This window comes from Conger conger, unplaced genomic scaffold (genome assembly GCF_963514075.1).
Source record: "Conger conger unplaced genomic scaffold, fConCon1.1 SCAFFOLD_86, whole genome shotgun sequence".
In the NCBI taxonomy this organism is placed as follows: domain Eukaryota; kingdom Metazoa; phylum Chordata; class Actinopteri; order Anguilliformes; family Congridae; genus Conger; species Conger conger.
The window spans coordinates 43932-60188 of NW_026890491.1; the positions used below are offsets into that span (position 1 = coordinate 43932).

Sequence of the window (16257 nt, forward strand, 5' to 3'; positions counted from 1 at the left end):
GGATCTTGGTGGGAGGAGCCAGCTGAGTCCGGTCGTTACGGTAGCTCGCCGACCGGCCAGTCAGTGCGTGCGCAGGGTTCTTGGGAAGGCGGGGAGGGGGGCCGGCCCCTGGGCCAGGTGGCGTCTTCCCCCGAGCGCGGTCCGGGGCCACCGGGAGGGCGCCGTCGGCAGGGGCCAGTGTGCGGTTATCGCTTCTCGGCCTTTTGGCTAAGATCAAGTGTAGTATCTGTTCTTATCAGTTTAATATCTGATACGTCCCCTATCAGGGGACTATATATTAAACGGATTTTTGGCACAGGGAGTCGGAGAAGGAGCTTGCTCCGTCCGCTTCAAGCATCGACCCGTTATTGCAGTGCGTTCGGGAACGGTGCGCCTCTCCAAGTTTTGTGCAAAAAAAGGTTGTGTTTTGTTGTCCTTTACTAGGTGGGTGGGTTGCCCTGTTCTTCCCCCTTTTTGTTTGTTTGTTTGTTTGTTTGTTTATTTTGTATGTATGTAAATTGTGTTGTAAATAGGGTGAATATGTGCCCTTGTTGTAAGTGTGCTTGCCTCTGTTTTTTAGCAAAATGATGTAGTTTTCTGTGCGGGACGTAACTGTTTGTTGTCATTGCGCTGTCTCGCTTTTCCCACCTTCCCTCTCGGATTGTCTGTCCGGCCGGCTGGCGGCAGTGGCAACCACGGGTCATGGGGAGTGGCTGGGAAGGGGGCCGGAGGCGCCTGGTGCGCTGAAAGGTCACATTTCGCTCGGGTTTCTCTTCAGCACGCACAAATCTTTCGCCTTTTACTAAAGATTTCCGTGGAGAGGAACGCACCTGAGTTTGTGCTATTTTTGGATGCTCCGTCCACAGGGCGGGGCAACTTCGAACGGTTTAAGGACAGACGGCAATGTGCGACAGGTATGCGGGTTGCTTGCGAGTCGCCGACTTGCTCGTTTCTGGCTTATCGCCTGCTTGCCGCGTGCGATCGATGCCCCGCTCGCTAAATAGCTTTGGTCGCTGCCTAGAGAGCAGCTATTCGGTAAGTGACTCGGTAGTAAGTACGTAACAGCGTACTCGGTATGTGTCGAGTGTTTTTGGCGGCTGTGCCTGCCAGTGGAGGACAGTGGATCTTGGTGGGAGGAGCCAGCTGAGTCCGGTCGTTACGGTAGCTCGCCGACCGGCCAGTCAGTGCGTGCGCAGGGTTCTTGGGAAGGCGGGGAGGGGGGCCGGCCCCTGGGCCAGGTGGCGTCTTCCCCCGAGCGCGGTCCGGGGCCACCGGGAGGGCGCCGTCGGCAGGGGCCAGTGTGCGGTTATCGCTTCTCGGCCTTTTGGCTAAGATCAAGTGTAGTATCTGTTCTTATCAGACGGAAACGAGGGTCGCGATCCAGAGGCTTTTTTCGTGCGGGACCATGGATGCTCCAGGACCGGAGATGCCAGGAGGAACACTGAGGAGGAGGAATACAATTCGGCTGCAGGTTGCGACGGAGGAGAGACGGAAGGTGGACTTGCAGTATGTTGTAGTAAGGCTCTTTAAAGATTTTTTTGAGGTTGGAGTGGAGCAGATGTACTGTGTGCAGGATTATCCGAGCAGAGGCCTGTTTGATGTAACTTTGGAGAGTGAGGGCCTGTGTTTGGAGGTTTTTGAGGCCTACAAAGAACGGAAGGAGGCAGAGGTTTTAAAGGGAATTAATATGGAGCCGCTGTTTTCAAGAGATGTGAAGCTGGTTACCCTGCTGACGTACAACCCGTTTGTGACGGCGAGGGAGGTGGAGGTTTTTTTGGGAAGATATAGCACCGTGTTGAGGACGGAAGTGAGGATGCGGAATCGTTTTGGGGTGTGGAACGGGAAGAGGCAGGTCCTGGTGAGGCTCAGGCCAGAAGAGAACGCGGTGGGCGGTGTGAGGCATCTGCCTGCAGTATTTTCCATCGGGCCGGATAAAGGTTTTCTTACCTATTCCGGCCTACCTACATACTGCAGGAGGTGCCTCAAGTATGGCCACATGGGAAAAGACTGCAGTTCGTTTGTGTGTTTGGCATGTGGGGAGGAAGGCCATGCGGCACGCGAGTGCCCGGCAGGAAGGAAGTGCCATCTGTGCGGGAGTGGGGAACACCTGATCCGGGACTGCCCGGCCCGGAGGCGCACCTACGCCGAGGCAGCAGGAGGACAGCCGGCTCCCCCTGGTGGTGGGGAGGAGGAAGCGCAGGGGGAGGGGCAGCAGAGCCAGGCAGAGGAGCAGGGACGTGAGCAGGGCAGTGCTGCTCCTGCTGAGGCAGCGCCCCCTGGAGGAGTGGAGGAGGGAGTGCCGAGACGGGGAAGCAAGCCAGCGGCGGAGGTAGCTCCTGTGGCGGAGAAGGCGGTTGAGGAGGTGGTGGAGGAGTCGGAGCTGGAGGCTTCAGCTTCCTCAGCGCCGGCATCGGGAGAAGTGCCCCCCACCCCACGTCCTCGGGCCAGGAGGGGAGAGGGGAAGGCAGGCAGAGCAGTGCCGGCCCTGGGTGGAGCAGAGGTGGTGGGCCAAGTGGAGGCAGCGGGGAAGGCACCCCCAGAGAGAGCCTTTGGGGCAGTGTGTGCAGGGGCAGCTGGGGCGGAGGAAGGAGGCCTGGAGGGGGGGGTGAAACGCAGCCGCACCCCCACTTGGGCGGAAGCCATTGAGGAGCTGGCGGTGGAGAGCACAAGCGGGGAGAGCGGATCCCCGGGGGAGAAGGAGAAGAAGAAGAAGAAGAAGAAGAAGGTTAGGCTCGGTGTGGTCAGGGGGGGATTGCACCTGGACTCTGGGGACTCCACGGATGTGTCGAGCGGTGAGAGCCTGGTGTGGGACATGGCTTCCCCCCTGTCCGAGTGTGGGTACGATGAGGGGCCGGTCCAGCAGAGGCCCCCGAATGAGGTACCGTTCCTGGATTGTGAGGAGGAAGGGGGAGGGAGGGGGGGGGGTTTTGGCCTGTGATGGCGGGGGGGCTTGTGTTTTGTTTTGTTTTTTCGTTGGAATGGAAGGGTTTTCTTTTTGGAGTGTGGGAGTGTGGGGATATAAGGGTTTTGAAGGGTTTTTTTGTGGGTTTGTTTGTGCTGCCATTGTTAGTGTATGGCTGTTTTTGTTTGGTTTGAAATGTGTTTGTACAGTGGGAATGTGTTGGGACTTTGGGACTTCAGGGGAGGGAGGGGTTTTGAGTTTTACTTTTGTCAAGAGGATGTGTTTTGGTTTTTGTTGTTCAGTATTTGTAAGGTAAGGCGATGTAGGAGTGGAGGGATAAAATGTTTTTTGGAAAGTTTTTGTTTGTTGGTGCCGCTTTTGTGTTGTATGGTTGTTTCTGTTCTGTTTTTGTTTGGTTTGAAATGTGTTTGTACAGTGGGAATGTGTTGGGACTTTGGGACTTCAGGGGGGGGGTTTGGTTTTACTTTTGTCAAGAGGATGTGTTTTGGTTTTTGTTGTTCAGTATTTGTAAGGTAAGGCGATGTAGGAGTGGAGGGATAAAATGTTTGTTGAAAGGTTTTGTTTGTTGGTGCTGCTTTTGTGTTGTATGGTTGTTTCTGTTCTGTTTTTGTTTGGTTTGAAATGTGTTTGTACAGTGGGAATGTGTTGGGACTTCCGGGGAGGGTGGGGTTTTGAGTTTACATTTGTGAAGAGGATGTGGTTTGGATTTTGTTTGGTTATTGTTTGTATGTAAATGAAATGAGTTTGGTGCGGACCAATAAAATAATTTAAATATAAAAAAAAAAAATCTGTTCTTATCAGTTTAATATCTGATACGTCCCCTATCAGGGGACTATATATTAAACGGATTTTTGGCACAGGGAGTCGGAGAAGGAGCTTGCTCCGTCCGCTTCAAGCATCGACCCGTTATTGCAGTGCGTTCGGGAACGGTGCGCCTCTCCAAGTTTTGTGCAAAAAAAGGTTGTGTTTTGTTGTCCTTTACTAGGTGGGTGGGTTGCCCTGTTCTTCCCCCTTTTTGTTTGTTTGTTTGTTTGTTTGTTTATTTTGTATGTATGTAAATTGTGTTGTAAATAGGGTGAATATGTGCCCTTGTTGTAAGTGTGCTTGCCTCTGTTTTTTAGCAAAATGATGTAGTTTTCTGTGCGGGACGTAACTGTTTGTTGTCATTGCGCTGTCTCGCTTTTCCCACCTTCCCTCTCGGATTGTCTGTCCGGCCGGCTGGCGGCAGTGGCAACCACGGGTCATGGGGAGTGGCTGGGAAGGGGGCCGGAGGCGCCTGGTGCGCTGAAAGGTCACATTTCGCTCGGGTTTCTCTTCAGCACGCACAAATCTTTCGCCTTTTACTAAAGATTTCCGTGGAGAGGAACGCACCTGAGTTTGTGCTATTTTTGGATGCTCCGTCCACAGGGCGGGGCAACTTCGAACGGTTTAAGGACAGACGGCAATGTGCGACAGGTATGCGGGTTGCTTGCGAGTCGCCGACTTGCTCGTTTCTGGCTTATCGCCTGCTTGCCGCGTGCGATCGATGCCCCGCTCGCTAAATAGCTTTGGTCGCTGCCTAGAGAGCAGCTATTCGGTAAGTGACTCGGTAGTAAGTACGTAACAGCGTACTCGGTATGTGTCGAGTGTTTTTGGCGGCTGTGCCTGCCAGTGGAGGACAGTGGATCTTGGTGGGAGGAGCCAGCTGAGTCCGGTCGTTACGGTAGCTCGCCGACCGGCCAGTCAGTGCGTGCGCAGGGTTCTTGGGAAGGCGGGGAGGGGGGCCGGCCCCTGGGCCAGGTGGCGTCTTCCCCCGAGCGCGGTCCGGGGCCACCGGGAGGGCGCCGTCGGCAGGGGCCAGTGTGCGGTTATCGCTTCTCGGCCTTTTGGCTAAGATCAAGTGTAGTATCTGTTCTTATCAGTTTAATATCTGATACGTCCCCTATCAGGGGACTATATATTAAACGGATTTTTGGCACAGGGAGTCGGAGAAGGAGCTTGCTCCGTCCGCTTCAAGCATCGACCCGTTATTGCAGTGCGTTCGGGAACGGTGCGCCTCTCCAAGTTTTGTGCAAAAAAAGGTTGTGTTTTGTTGTCCTTTACTAGGTGGGTGGGTTGCCCTGTTCTTCCCCCTTTTTGTTTGTTTGTTTGTTTGTTTGTTTATTTTGTATGTATGTAAATTGTGTTGTAAATAGGGTGAATATGTGCCCTTGTTGTAAGTGTGCTTGCCTCTGTTTTTTAGCAAAATGATGTAGTTTTCTGTGCGGGACGTAACTGTTTGTTGTCATTGCGCTGTCTCGCTTTTCCCACCTTCCCTCTCGGATTGTCTGTCCGGCCGGCTGGCGGCAGTGGCAACCACGGGTCATGGGGAGTGGCTGGGAAGGGGGCCGGAGGCGCCTGGTGCGCTGAAAGGTCACATTTCGCTCGGGTTTCTCTTCAGCACGCACAAATCTTTCGCCTTTTACTAAAGATTTCCGTGGAGAGGAACGCACCTGAGTTTGTGCTATTTTTGGATGCTCCGTCCACAGGGCGGGGCAACTTCGAACGGTTTAAGGACAGACGGCAATGTGCGACAGGTATGCGGGTTGCTTGCGAGTCGCCGACTTGCTCGTTTCTGGCTTATCGCCTGCTTGCCGCGTGCGATCGATGCCCCGCTCGCTAAATAGCTTTGGTCGCTGCCTAGAGAGCAGCTATTCGGTAAGTGACTCGGTAGTAAGTACGTAACAGCGTACTCGGTATGTGTCGAGTGTTTTTGGCGGCTGTGCCTGCCAGTGGAGGACAGTGGATCTTGGTGGGAGGAGCCAGCTGAGTCCGGTCGTTACGGTAGCTCGCCGACCGGCCAGTCAGTGCGTGCGCAGGGTTCTTGGGAAGGCGGGGAGGGGGGCCGGCCCCTGGGCCAGGTGGCGTCTTCCCCCGAGCGCGGTCCGGGGCCACCGGGAGGGCGCCGTCGGCAGGGGCCAGTGTGCGGTTATCGCTTCTCGGCCTTTTGGCTAAGATCAAGTGGTTTGTGGTGGAGAGAAGCGACCAATTTTGTAAGTATGGCAAGCAGTAACTGGAGAGCAGTGCGGAATACCGTGAGGGTAAAGTGGGCAGGAGCCCCAGGGAGAATGCCCCAGAGGGAGGAGTTTGTCAAGGCCTTCGTCTTGGAGAAGTTCTCGCTGTCGGAGAACGACATCCTGGGGATACAGCGGAATGGAAGGGAGGAGTTCGTGGATGTAGCCTTCAGAGGACCGGATGCATTTAAGGCATTCATGGAGCGGTGCAAGAGGGAAGATCTGGGGTCATACCGCGTTGAGTCCATGGAGAGGAGGAACCACAGGGTGGTGATTATCAACCTCTTCGACATGAACGTGCCGGACGAGGCTGTCGGGAGGTACCTCGAGAGGTACGCCAGGGTGGTGGCCGGACCCAGATACCGGAGGGACGTCTTCGGCTTCTGGAATGGCCAGAGGGTGTATGAGGTTCTGCTCCGAGAGAGTGACCATGGATACGAAGGCTTCCTCCATCCTCCAGCCCTCTGCATGGTCGAAGGGGTGAAGGGCCACGTCATGTACTCCAGGCAGCCTCCCTTCTGTCGGCGATGCATGGAGGTGGGCCACGTCGACGCGGGGTGCATGTTGGTGGTCTGCCACAATTGCCGACAAAGAGGGCACATGGCGGCCGAGTGCAAGGAGCCGCGCACCTGCAACGTCTGCGGCTCGGGGGACCATCTCATGAGGGCATGCCCTGAGCGCCGCCGCACCTACGCCGACGCAGCCAGGGAGAGAGCAGCGCCTACACCAGGGCCAGCGGGGGCTGAGAGGCCTGTACCAGGCCCAACGGAGGCTGAGAGGCCTACACCAGGCCCAGCAGAGGCTGAGAGGCCTACACCAGGCCCAACAGAGGCTGACGGGCCTACACCAGGCCCAAAGGAGGCAGAGAGGCCTACATCAGGCCCAGCAGGGGCTGAGAGGCCTACACCAGGCCCAGCAGGGGCTGAGAGGCCTACACCAGGCCCAACAGAAGCTGAGAGGCCTACATCAGGCCCAGTGGAGGCTGAGGGGCCTACACCAGGCCCAACAGAGCGCAGGAAGGGGGAGCAGAGAGGGCTTGCACCAGGCTCAGCGGGGCCTAGCACCGAGGAAGGCCCGATCCCAGACACCGATCTGGAGCTCGGCAGCAGGGAGGGGAGGGAGACGGCGGATGAGGGCAGCGATGACTCCGACATGGAGCTGTCCATGGAGGAGGATGCCGTCATCAGGCTGAGGGGAGAGAAGAGGAAGGAGAGGCCTGAGATGGCTGGAGCTCCACCAGGGGGGAGACAGGCTAAGGCCAGGGCCCCGACCAAAGCCAAGGCTAGGCCCAAGGACTGGGCCGAAGAGGTGGAGAAGGAGATGGGGGATTCGGACGCTCCATTGCCGGCGGAACCCAGGATGGGGATGGAGAAAATTTTTGGAAGGAGGTAGGCTGAAGGCCAACACCTTTATTACATTTTTATTCATGGGGAAAAAATTTTTGTCTCTTAATGCCAGGGGCATAAAAGACCGGGACAAAAGGTTGGCGCTGTTTTTATCTTTAAAAGAGGTGCCATTCAATGTACTTTTTTTGCAGGAATGTCATTTGGGAGGGGGGAGGGATGTGGCCATTTTTCGTAGGGATTGGGATCTGGGGCCTTCAGTGTGGTCAGTAGGCAATGTCCACGCTGACGGTTTGGGGATTTTGTTTAAAGGAAGGGGGGTAGAAATTGAGGAGTTTCTGACGATAGTCCCAGGAAGGCTCATGTGTGCGGATGTTTTGTGGGGAGGGGAGAGAATGAGATTTGTCAATGTGCATGCCCCGTGCAATATTTCTCAGAGGTATGATTTTTTTAAACTTTTGCCAGAAGTTTTGGCTACAAATAGGAGTATTATTTTGGGGGGGGATTTCAATGTGTCTGTGGATGAGGGGATAGTGGGGGGAAGGAGGGATTTTTCAGTTCTTTATTTAAAAAAAGAGATTTTGGTTAAGTTTTCTTTGTTTGATTGTTTTAGGGAAAATGGCCGACAGGGGGAGGGGTTTACATGGGCAAATTCCAGGGGCTGCAGGAGAAGGCTGGATTATTTTTTTGTGTCCAAAAGTTTTCGTTTGGAAAAGTTTGTGGTGATGCCAAGCTGGTCATCGGACCATTGTTTAATAAAGTGCATTTTGGAGGGAGGGGAGAACGAAAGGAAAAGGAGATGGAGTTTTAATGCCGAACTCCTAGAGGACTTTTGTTTTATAGAGCAATTTAAGGAATTTTATTTGGGGTGGAAGGCCTTCAAAGCCCAGTTTTTATGTGTTTTGGATTGGTGGGAGCTGGTAAAAATTAGAATTAAGGAGTTTTGCATGGCCTACGGGATAGCCAAGAGGAGGGAGGAGAGAGAGAGAGTGTGGGCACTGCAGAGTGAACTGCAATACTGGGTGGGCGTGGCAAACAGGGGAGGGAGGGTAAAGACAGAAGAGGTAAAGGCACTAAAGGAACAAATAAGGGCCTATTATATGGAGAAGGCAAAAAGGTTTGCCTTCCTGGCGAGGGTGGAGAGGAAGGAAAGAGATGAGCGAGTAACGCCTTTCTTTTTCAAAATGGTAAGTACACGCCAAAGTGAGGGATGGATAGAGGCGTTAGCCACAAAGGAGGGGGAGGTAAGACTGCAGGAGGAAAAGCTAGACGCTGCAGCGCTTTTCTATTCTGTGCTGTTTGGTAGGGAGGAGAGGGACACGGAGGAGGGGGACAGGCTGGTGGCGCAGCTTTGGAGGAAGGTGCAGGACGGACAACAGGAAGCTTTGGGGAGGGAAATAAATAAGGAAGAGGTAAGGGAAGCTTTGTTCTCCCTAAAGGCGGGGAAAACTCCAGGGAGGGACGGAATAACAAGGGAGTTATATACCCACTTTTGGGGAGAGATGGCAGAGGACCTGGTGGAGGTGTTTAACCGGGTGGGAGAAGTGGGGAAAATGCCCCAGTCGATGAGGGAGGGGGTTATACACCTCCTTTTTAAGAAGGGAGAGAGGAAAGACCTGGGGAACTGGCGGCCAATCACACTCCTCTGCACCGATTACAAGGTGCTGGGGAAGGTGCTGGCCAACAGGGCCAAGGGAGTGTTGGGGGAGGTTCTGGGGCCGGACCAAACTTGTGCGGTCCCGGGAAGGATGGGGTCCCAGAACCTAGTGCTGTTGAGGGATGTGCTGGCCTGGGCTAAAAGTAGGAAGGTGGGGATAGGAGTGATTGGCCTGGACCAGCAAAAGGCTTTTGACCGGGTCGACCATGCCTTCCTGGTACAGGTCCTGGACAGAATGGGGTTTGGAGGGGGTTTTGTTGCCTGGGTAAAGGCCCTCTACAACGGAGCCTTCAGCCGGGTGAAGGTTAACGGGGCTTTGAGTGTGCCGGTGAGGCAGGGTAGAGGGGTGAGGCAGGGGTGTCCCCTGTCTCCTTTGCTGTATGTATGTGTGATAGAGCCCCTGGCGGAGCTGATGAGGCAGGACACGGTTTTTAGGGGCCTGCAGATCCCAGGCAGTGGGGGCGAGAGGGTAAAGGTGCTGCAGTACGCAGATGACACCACAGTGGTGGTCTCCTCAGAGAGGGATGTGGAGAGGGTCATGGGCCTGGTGGGCCAGTACTGTCGAGGGTCAGGGTCGAGGATAAATTATGGTAAGTCGATAGTGATGGTGACCGAGGGATGGAGAGGGAGGAAGGGGGAGCAGCATGGCCTGACAGTGTGTGGGGACGGGATGAAGGTGCTGGGGATCCGGTTCAGCAGGGAGGGGGCGGACAGGCTGAACTGGGAACAGTGCCTAGAAAAGGTAAGGAAGAGGTTAGGCTTGTGGAGGGCGAGAACACTAACCCTATCAGGTAAGATTTTAATAGTGAAGGCGGACATTTTGCCGCAACTTATTTATTTAGGGAGAGTTTTCCCGATCCCGGCGGGGTGCAAGATCGTTTTAAACCGGATGATTTTTAATTTTCTGTGGGGAGGGCGTGTGGAACCGGTAAAGAGGGAAATTTTGTTTTTGCCAGTGGAGAGGGGAGGGCGGGGTCTAGTGGACGTAGGCCTGAAGCTTGAGGTGTTGTACCTAAAAAGCATCGTCGACACCTTGGTGGGAGCTGGGAGCCATAAGAGCAGACATCTCATGAGGATGTGGGTGGGGACAGCCATGAGAGAGCTGGTGGGGTGGGACAATAGGGGGCCGAGGGCGGAGGACATCCCGTGGTGCTACTCAAGGGCGGTGCTGTTCTTGAGAGCAAACAGCGAGACCATCATGGCGCAGGGGCTGAAGGACCACAGGGCCCTATATAAAGCGCTCTTGGGCAGGAGGGCGAGGGAGGTAGAGAGGGAGGTGGAGAGAAATGGAGGGCAGTGGAAGTTTTTGTCCGCCAGGTGGCTCCCAAACCGAGCAAGCGACCTGAACTGGTTGGGCGGTCTGGGGAGATTGCCGGTGAGGGAGAGGATGCACAGGGCTGGCACTGCCAGGAGCCCTTTGTGCCCCAGGGGCTGTGGGAGGGAGGAGACAGGGGGGCATGCCCTGTGGGAATGCCCTTTTGCTAAGGTCTTTTGGGGGAGGGCAAATAGGGTGGTGTTCCTCCCGATATGGGCCACAGCAGTGGACAGAGCAGCAGCCATGAAGGCTGTTGGTTTGGAGAGGGTGAAGGCTGAGGAAAGGGAGGTGTTCAGCCTCCTGGTGAGCTGGGGGAAGCTGGCCTTGTGGGACAGCCGAAATAGGAAAATTGTGAACCCCTCAGACGGCATGACGGGGGTGCAGTGCTACAAGGGTTGGGAAAGAAGGGTGGCGGTGGAGATAAGGGTGTGCGCCCAGGTAGAGGGACAGGAGAGGTGGAAAAAGAAATGGGGAAAGGTGAAGGCCGCCTTAGGCCTATAATAGTGGCCTAATAAAATTAGGCGGAGGAAAGTGTAAATAGTGTACATAAATTGTTAAATAATTAATGTATATGTGTTGTGTTTGTAGAAAGCGTGAGGGGTTTGTATATTGTTTGTGTTATGTGTGTTTAATGTAAATACAATGTAATGTGATATGTGTGGAAATAAAAGTTTATAAAACAATCTGTTCTTATCAGTTTAATATCTGATACGTCCCCTATCAGGGGACTATATATTAAACGGATTTTTGGCACAGGGAGTCGGAGAAGGAGCTTGCTCCGTCCGCTTCAAGCATCGACCCGTTATTGCAGTGCGTTCGGGAACGGTGCGCCTCTCCAAGTTTTGTGCAAAAAAAGGTTGTGTTTTGTTGTCCTTTACTAGGTGGGTGGGTTGCCCTGTTCTTCCCCCTTTTTGTTTGTTTGTTTGTTTGTTTGTTTATTTTGTATGTATGTAAATTGTGTTGTAAATAGGGTGAATATGTGCCCTTGTTGTAAGTGTGCTTGCCTCTGTTTTTTAGCAAAATGATGTAGTTTTCTGTGCGGGACGTAACTGTTTGTTGTCATTGCGCTGTCTCGCTTTTCCCACCTTCCCTCTCGGATTGTCTGTCCGGCCGGCTGGCGGCAGTGGCAACCACGGGTCATGGGGAGTGGCTGGGAAGGGGGCCGGAGGCGCCTGGTGCGCTGAAAGGTCACATTTCGCTCGGGTTTCTCTTCAGCACGCACAAATCTTTCGCCTTTTACTAAAGATTTCCGTGGAGAGGAACGCACCTGAGTTTGTGCTATTTTTGGATGCTCCGTCCACAGGGCGGGGCAACTTCGAACGGTTTAAGGACAGACGGCAATGTGCGACAGGTATGCGGGTTGCTTGCGAGTCGCCGACTTGCTCGTTTCTGGCTTATCGCCTGCTTGCCGCGTGCGATCGATGCCCCGCTCGCTAAATAGCTTTGGTCGCTGCCTAGAGAGCAGCTATTCGGTAAGTGACTCGGTAGTAAGTACGTAACAGCGTACTCGGTATGTGTCGAGTGTTTTTGGCGGCTGTGCCTGCCAGTGGAGGACAGTGGATCTTGGTGGGAGGAGCCAGCTGAGTCCGGTCGTTACGGTAGCTCGCCGACCGGCCAGTCAGTGCGTGCGCAGGGTTCTTGGGAAGGCGGGGAGGGGGGCCGGCCCCTGGGCCAGGTGGCGTCTTCCCCCGAGCGCGGTCCGGGGCCACCGGGAGGGCGCCGTCGGCAGGGGCCAGTGTGCGGTTATCGCTTCTCGGCCTTTTGGCTAAGATCAAGTGTAGTATCTGTTCTTATCAGTTTAATATCTGATACGTCCCCTATCAGGGGACTATATATTAAACGGATTTTTGGCACAGGGAGTCGGAGAAGGAGCTTGCTCCGTCCGCTTCAAGCATCGACCCGTTATTGCAGTGCGTTCGGGAACGGTGCGCCTCTCCAAGTTTTGTGCAAAAAAAGGTTGTGTTTTGTTGTCCTTTACTAGGTGGGTGGGTTGCCCTGTTCTTCCCCCTTTTTGTTTGTTTGTTTGTTTGTTTGTTTATTTTGTATGTATGTAAATTGTGTTGTAAATAGGGTGAATATGTGCCCTTGTTGTAAGTGTGCTTGCCTCTGTTTTTTAGCAAAATGATGTAGTTTTCTGTGCGGGACGTAACTGTTTGTTGTCATTGCGCTGTCTCGCTTTTCCCACCTTCCCTCTCGGATTGTCTGTCCGGCCGGCTGGCGGCAGTGGCAACCACGGGTCATGGGGAGTGGCTGGGAAGGGGGCCGGAGGCGCCTGGTGCGCTGAAAGGTCACATTTCGCTCGGGTTTCTCTTCAGCACGCACAAATCTTTCGCCTTTTACTAAAGATTTCCGTGGAGAGGAACGCACCTGAGTTTGTGCTATTTTTGGATGCTCCGTCCACAGGGCGGGGCAACTTCGAACGGTTTAAGGACAGACGGCAATGTGCGACAGGTATGCGGGTTGCTTGCGAGTCGCCGACTTGCTCGTTTCTGGCTTATCGCCTGCTTGCCGCGTGCGATCGATGCCCCGCTCGCTAAATAGCTTTGGTCGCTGCCTAGAGAGCAGCTATTCGGTAAGTGACTCGGTAGTAAGTACGTAACAGCGTACTCGGTATGTGTCGAGTGTTTTTGGCGGCTGTGCCTGCCAGTGGAGGACAGTGGATCTTGGTGGGAGGAGCCAGCTGAGTCCGGTCGTTACGGTAGCTCGCCGACCGGCCAGTCAGTGCGTGCGCAGGGTTCTTGGGAAGGCGGGGAGGGGGGCCGGCCCCTGGGCCAGGTGGCGTCTTCCCCCGAGCGCGGTCCGGGGCCACCGGGAGGGCGCCGTCGGCAGGGGCCAGTGTGCGGTTATCGCTTCTCGGCCTTTTGGCTAAGATCAAGTGTAGTATCTGTTCTTATCAGTTTAATATCTGATACGTCCCCTATCAGGGGACTATATATTAAACGGATTTTTGGCACAGGGAGTCGGAGAAGGAGCTTGCTCCGTCCGCTTCAAGCATCGACCCGTTATTGCAGTGCGTTCGGGAACGGTGCGCCTCTCCAAGTTTTGTGCAAAAAAAGGTTGTGTTTTGTTGTCCTTTACTAGGTGGGTGGGTTGCCCTGTTCTTCCCCCTTTTTGTTTGTTTGTTTGTTTGTTTGTTTATTTTGTATGTATGTAAATTGTGTTGTAAATAGGGTGAATATGTGCCCTTGTTGTAAGTGTGCTTGCCTCTGTTTTTTAGCAAAATGATGTAGTTTTCTGTGCGGGACGTAACTGTTTGTTGTCATTGCGCTGTCTCGCTTTTCCCACCTTCCCTCTCGGATTGTCTGTCCGGCCGGCTGGCGGCAGTGGCAACCACGGGTCATGGGGAGTGGCTGGGAAGGGGGCCGGAGGCGCCTGGTGCGCTGAAAGGTCACATTTCGCTCGGGTTTCTCTTCAGCACGCACAAATCTTTCGCCTTTTACTAAAGATTTCCGTGGAGAGGAACGCACCTGAGTTTGTGCTATTTTTGGATGCTCCGTCCACAGGGCGGGGCAACTTCGAACGGTTTAAGGACAGACGGCAATGTGCGACAGGTATGCGGGTTGCTTGCGAGTCGCCGACTTGCTCGTTTCTGGCTTATCGCCTGCTTGCCGCGTGCGATCGATGCCCCGCTCGCTAAATAGCTTTGGTCGCTGCCTAGAGAGCAGCTATTCGGTAAGTGACTCGGTAGTAAGTACGTAACAGCGTACTCGGTATGTGTCGAGTGTTTTTGGCGGCTGTGCCTGCCAGTGGAGGACAGTGGATCTTGGTGGGAGGAGCCAGCTGAGTCCGGTCGTTACGGTAGCTCGCCGACCGGCCAGTCAGTGCGTGCGCAGGGTTCTTGGGAAGGCGGGGAGGGGGGCCGGCCCCTGGGCCAGGTGGCGTCTTCCCCCGAGCGCGGTCCGGGGCCACCGGGAGGGCGCCGTCGGCAGGGGCCAGTGTGCGGTTATCGCTTCTCGGCCTTTTGGCTAAGATCAAGTGTAGTATCTGTTCTTATCAGTTTAATATCTGATACGTCCCCTATCAGGGGACTATATATTAAACGGATTTTTGGCACAGGGAGTCGGAGAAGGAGCTTGCTCCGTCCGCTTCAAGCATCGACCCGTTATTGCAGTGCGTTCGGGAACGGTGCGCCTCTCCAAGTTTTGTGCAAAAAAAGGTTGTGTTTTGTTGTCCTTTACTAGGTGGGTGGGTTGCCCTGTTCTTCCCCCTTTTTGTTTGTTTGTTTGTTTGTTTGTTTATTTTGTATGTATGTAAATTGTGTTGTAAATAGGGTGAATATGTGCCCTTGTTGTAAGTGTGCTTGCCTCTGTTTTTTAGCAAAATGATGTAGTTTTCTGTGCGGGACGTAACTGTTTGTTGTCATTGCGCTGTCTCGCTTTTCCCACCTTCCCTCTCGGATTGTCTGTCCGGCCGGCTGGCGGCAGTGGCAACCACGGGTCATGGGGAGTGGCTGGGAAGGGGGCCGGAGGCGCCTGGTGCGCTGAAAGGTCACATTTCGCTCGGGTTTCTCTTCAGCACGCACAAATCTTTCGCCTTTTACTAAAGATTTCCGTGGAGAGGAACGCACCTGAGTTTGTGCTATTTTTGGATGCTCCGTCCACAGGGCGGGGCAACTTCGAACGGTTTAAGGACAGACGGCAATGTGCGACAGGTATGCGGGTTGCTTGCGAGTCGCCGACTTGCTCGTTTCTGGCTTATCGCCTGCTTGCCGCGTGCGATCGATGCCCCGCTCGCTAAATAGCTTTGGTCGCTGCCTAGAGAGCAGCTATTCGGTAAGTGACTCGGTAGTAAGTACGTAACAGCGTACTCGGTATGTGTCGAGTGTTTTTGGCGGCTGTGCCTGCCAGTGGAGGACAGTGGATCTTGGTGGGAGGAGCCAGCTGAGTCCGGTCGTTACGGTAGCTCGCCGACCGGCCAGTCAGTGCGTGCGCAGGGTTCTTGGGAAGGCGGGGAGGGGGGCCGGCCCCTGGGCCAGGTGGCGTCTTCCCCCGAGCGCGGTCCGGGGCCACCGGGAGGGCGCCGTCGGCAGGGGCCAGTGTGCGGTTATCGCTTCTCGGCCTTTTGGCTAAGATCAAGTGTAGTATCTGTTCTTATCAGTTTAATATCTGATACGTCCCCTATCAGGGGACTATATATTAAACGGATTTTTGGCACAGGGAGTCGGAGAAGGAGCTTGCTCCGTCCGCTTCAAGCATCGACCCGTTATTGCAGTGCGTTCGGGAACGGTGCGCCTCTCCAAGTTTTGTGCAAAAAAAGGTTGTGTTTTGTTGTCCTTTACTAGGTGGGTGGGTTGCCCTGTTCTTCCCCCTTTTTGTTTGTTTGTTTGTTTGTTTGTTTATTTTGTATGTATGTAAATTGTGTTGTAAATAGGGTGAATATGTGCCCTTGTTGTAAGTGTGCTTGCCTCTGTTTTTTAGCAAAATGATGTAGTTTTCTGTGCGGGACGTAACTGTTTGTTGTCATTGCGCTGTCTCGCTTTTCCCACCTTCCCTCTCGGATTGTCTGTCCGGCCGGCTGGCGGCAGTGGCAACCACGGGTCATGGGGAGTGGCTGGGAAGGGGGCCGGAGGCGCCTGGTGCGCTGAAAGGTCACATTTCGCTCGGGTTTCTCTTCAGCACGCACAAATCTTTCGCCTTTTACTAAAGATTTCCGTGGAGAGGAACGCACCTGAGTTTGTGCTATTTTTGGATGCTCCGTCCACAGGGCGGGGCAACTTCGAACGGTTTAAGGACAGACGGCAATGTGCGACAGGTATGCGGGTTGCTTGCGAGTCGCCGACTTGCTCGTTTCTGGCTTATCGCCTGCTTGCCGCGTGCGATCGATGCCCCGCTCGCTAAATAGCTTTGGTCGCTGCCTAGAGAGCAGCTATTCGGTAAGTGACTCGGTAGTAAGTACGTAACAGCGTACTCGGTATGTGTCGAGTGTTTTTGGCGGCTGTGCCTGCCAGTGGAGGACAGTGGATCTTGGTGGGAGGAGCCAGCTGAGTCCGGTCGTTACGGTAGCTCGCC

At 54.4% G+C, this 16257-nt stretch overlaps 14 non-coding genes and 3 pseudogenes across 14 annotated transcripts; all 17 read left to right on the forward strand.

Moving 5' to 3' along the window:
* The first annotated feature begins 187 nt into the window (after positions 1 to 187).
* Positions 188 to 378, forward strand: LOC133120429 (U2 spliceosomal RNA). Its single transcript, XR_009707308.1, has one exon. It is a non-coding gene; the product is annotated as a U2 spliceosomal RNA (small nuclear RNA).
* Positions 379 to 737: 359 nt separating this feature from the next.
* Positions 738 to 854, forward strand: LOC133120364 (U5 spliceosomal RNA). The gene has a single exon (XR_009707246.1). It is a non-coding gene; the product is annotated as a U5 spliceosomal RNA (small nuclear RNA).
* Positions 855 to 1287: 433 nt separating this feature from the next.
* On the forward strand, positions 1288 to 1395 carry LOC133120333 (U2 spliceosomal RNA; annotated as a pseudogene).
* Positions 1396 to 3664: 2269 nt separating this feature from the next.
* LOC133120320 (U2 spliceosomal RNA) lies at positions 3665 to 3842 on the forward strand (annotated as a pseudogene).
* A 359-nt stretch (positions 3843 to 4201) lies between these two features.
* On the forward strand, positions 4202 to 4318 carry LOC133120365 (U5 spliceosomal RNA). The gene has a single exon (XR_009707247.1). It is a non-coding gene; the product is annotated as a U5 spliceosomal RNA (small nuclear RNA).
* A 433-nt stretch (positions 4319 to 4751) lies between these two features.
* LOC133120430 (U2 spliceosomal RNA) lies at positions 4752 to 4942 on the forward strand. Its single transcript, XR_009707309.1, has one exon. It is a non-coding gene; the product is annotated as a U2 spliceosomal RNA (small nuclear RNA).
* Positions 4943 to 5301: 359 nt separating this feature from the next.
* On the forward strand, positions 5302 to 5418 carry LOC133120366 (U5 spliceosomal RNA). The gene has a single exon (XR_009707248.1). It is a non-coding gene; the product is annotated as a U5 spliceosomal RNA (small nuclear RNA).
* Positions 5419 to 10913: 5495 nt separating this feature from the next.
* LOC133120325 (U2 spliceosomal RNA) lies at positions 10914 to 11085 on the forward strand (annotated as a pseudogene).
* Positions 11086 to 11444: 359 nt separating this feature from the next.
* Positions 11445 to 11561, forward strand: LOC133120367 (U5 spliceosomal RNA). Its single transcript, XR_009707249.1, has one exon. It is a non-coding gene; the product is annotated as a U5 spliceosomal RNA (small nuclear RNA).
* A 433-nt stretch (positions 11562 to 11994) lies between these two features.
* On the forward strand, positions 11995 to 12185 carry LOC133120431 (U2 spliceosomal RNA). Its single transcript, XR_009707310.1, has one exon. It is a non-coding gene; the product is annotated as a U2 spliceosomal RNA (small nuclear RNA).
* Positions 12186 to 12544: 359 nt separating this feature from the next.
* Positions 12545 to 12661, forward strand: LOC133120368 (U5 spliceosomal RNA). The gene has a single exon (XR_009707250.1). It is a non-coding gene; the product is annotated as a U5 spliceosomal RNA (small nuclear RNA).
* A 433-nt stretch (positions 12662 to 13094) lies between these two features.
* LOC133120432 (U2 spliceosomal RNA) lies at positions 13095 to 13285 on the forward strand. The gene has a single exon (XR_009707311.1). It is a non-coding gene; the product is annotated as a U2 spliceosomal RNA (small nuclear RNA).
* Positions 13286 to 13644: 359 nt separating this feature from the next.
* Positions 13645 to 13761, forward strand: LOC133120369 (U5 spliceosomal RNA). The gene has a single exon (XR_009707251.1). It is a non-coding gene; the product is annotated as a U5 spliceosomal RNA (small nuclear RNA).
* Positions 13762 to 14194: 433 nt separating this feature from the next.
* On the forward strand, positions 14195 to 14385 carry LOC133120433 (U2 spliceosomal RNA). Its single transcript, XR_009707312.1, has one exon. It is a non-coding gene; the product is annotated as a U2 spliceosomal RNA (small nuclear RNA).
* Positions 14386 to 14744: 359 nt separating this feature from the next.
* On the forward strand, positions 14745 to 14861 carry LOC133120370 (U5 spliceosomal RNA). The gene has a single exon (XR_009707252.1). It is a non-coding gene; the product is annotated as a U5 spliceosomal RNA (small nuclear RNA).
* Positions 14862 to 15294: 433 nt separating this feature from the next.
* On the forward strand, positions 15295 to 15485 carry LOC133120435 (U2 spliceosomal RNA). Its single transcript, XR_009707314.1, has one exon. It is a non-coding gene; the product is annotated as a U2 spliceosomal RNA (small nuclear RNA).
* A 359-nt stretch (positions 15486 to 15844) lies between these two features.
* On the forward strand, positions 15845 to 15961 carry LOC133120371 (U5 spliceosomal RNA). Its single transcript, XR_009707253.1, has one exon. It is a non-coding gene; the product is annotated as a U5 spliceosomal RNA (small nuclear RNA).
* The last annotated feature ends 296 nt before the right edge of the window (positions 15962 to 16257 follow it).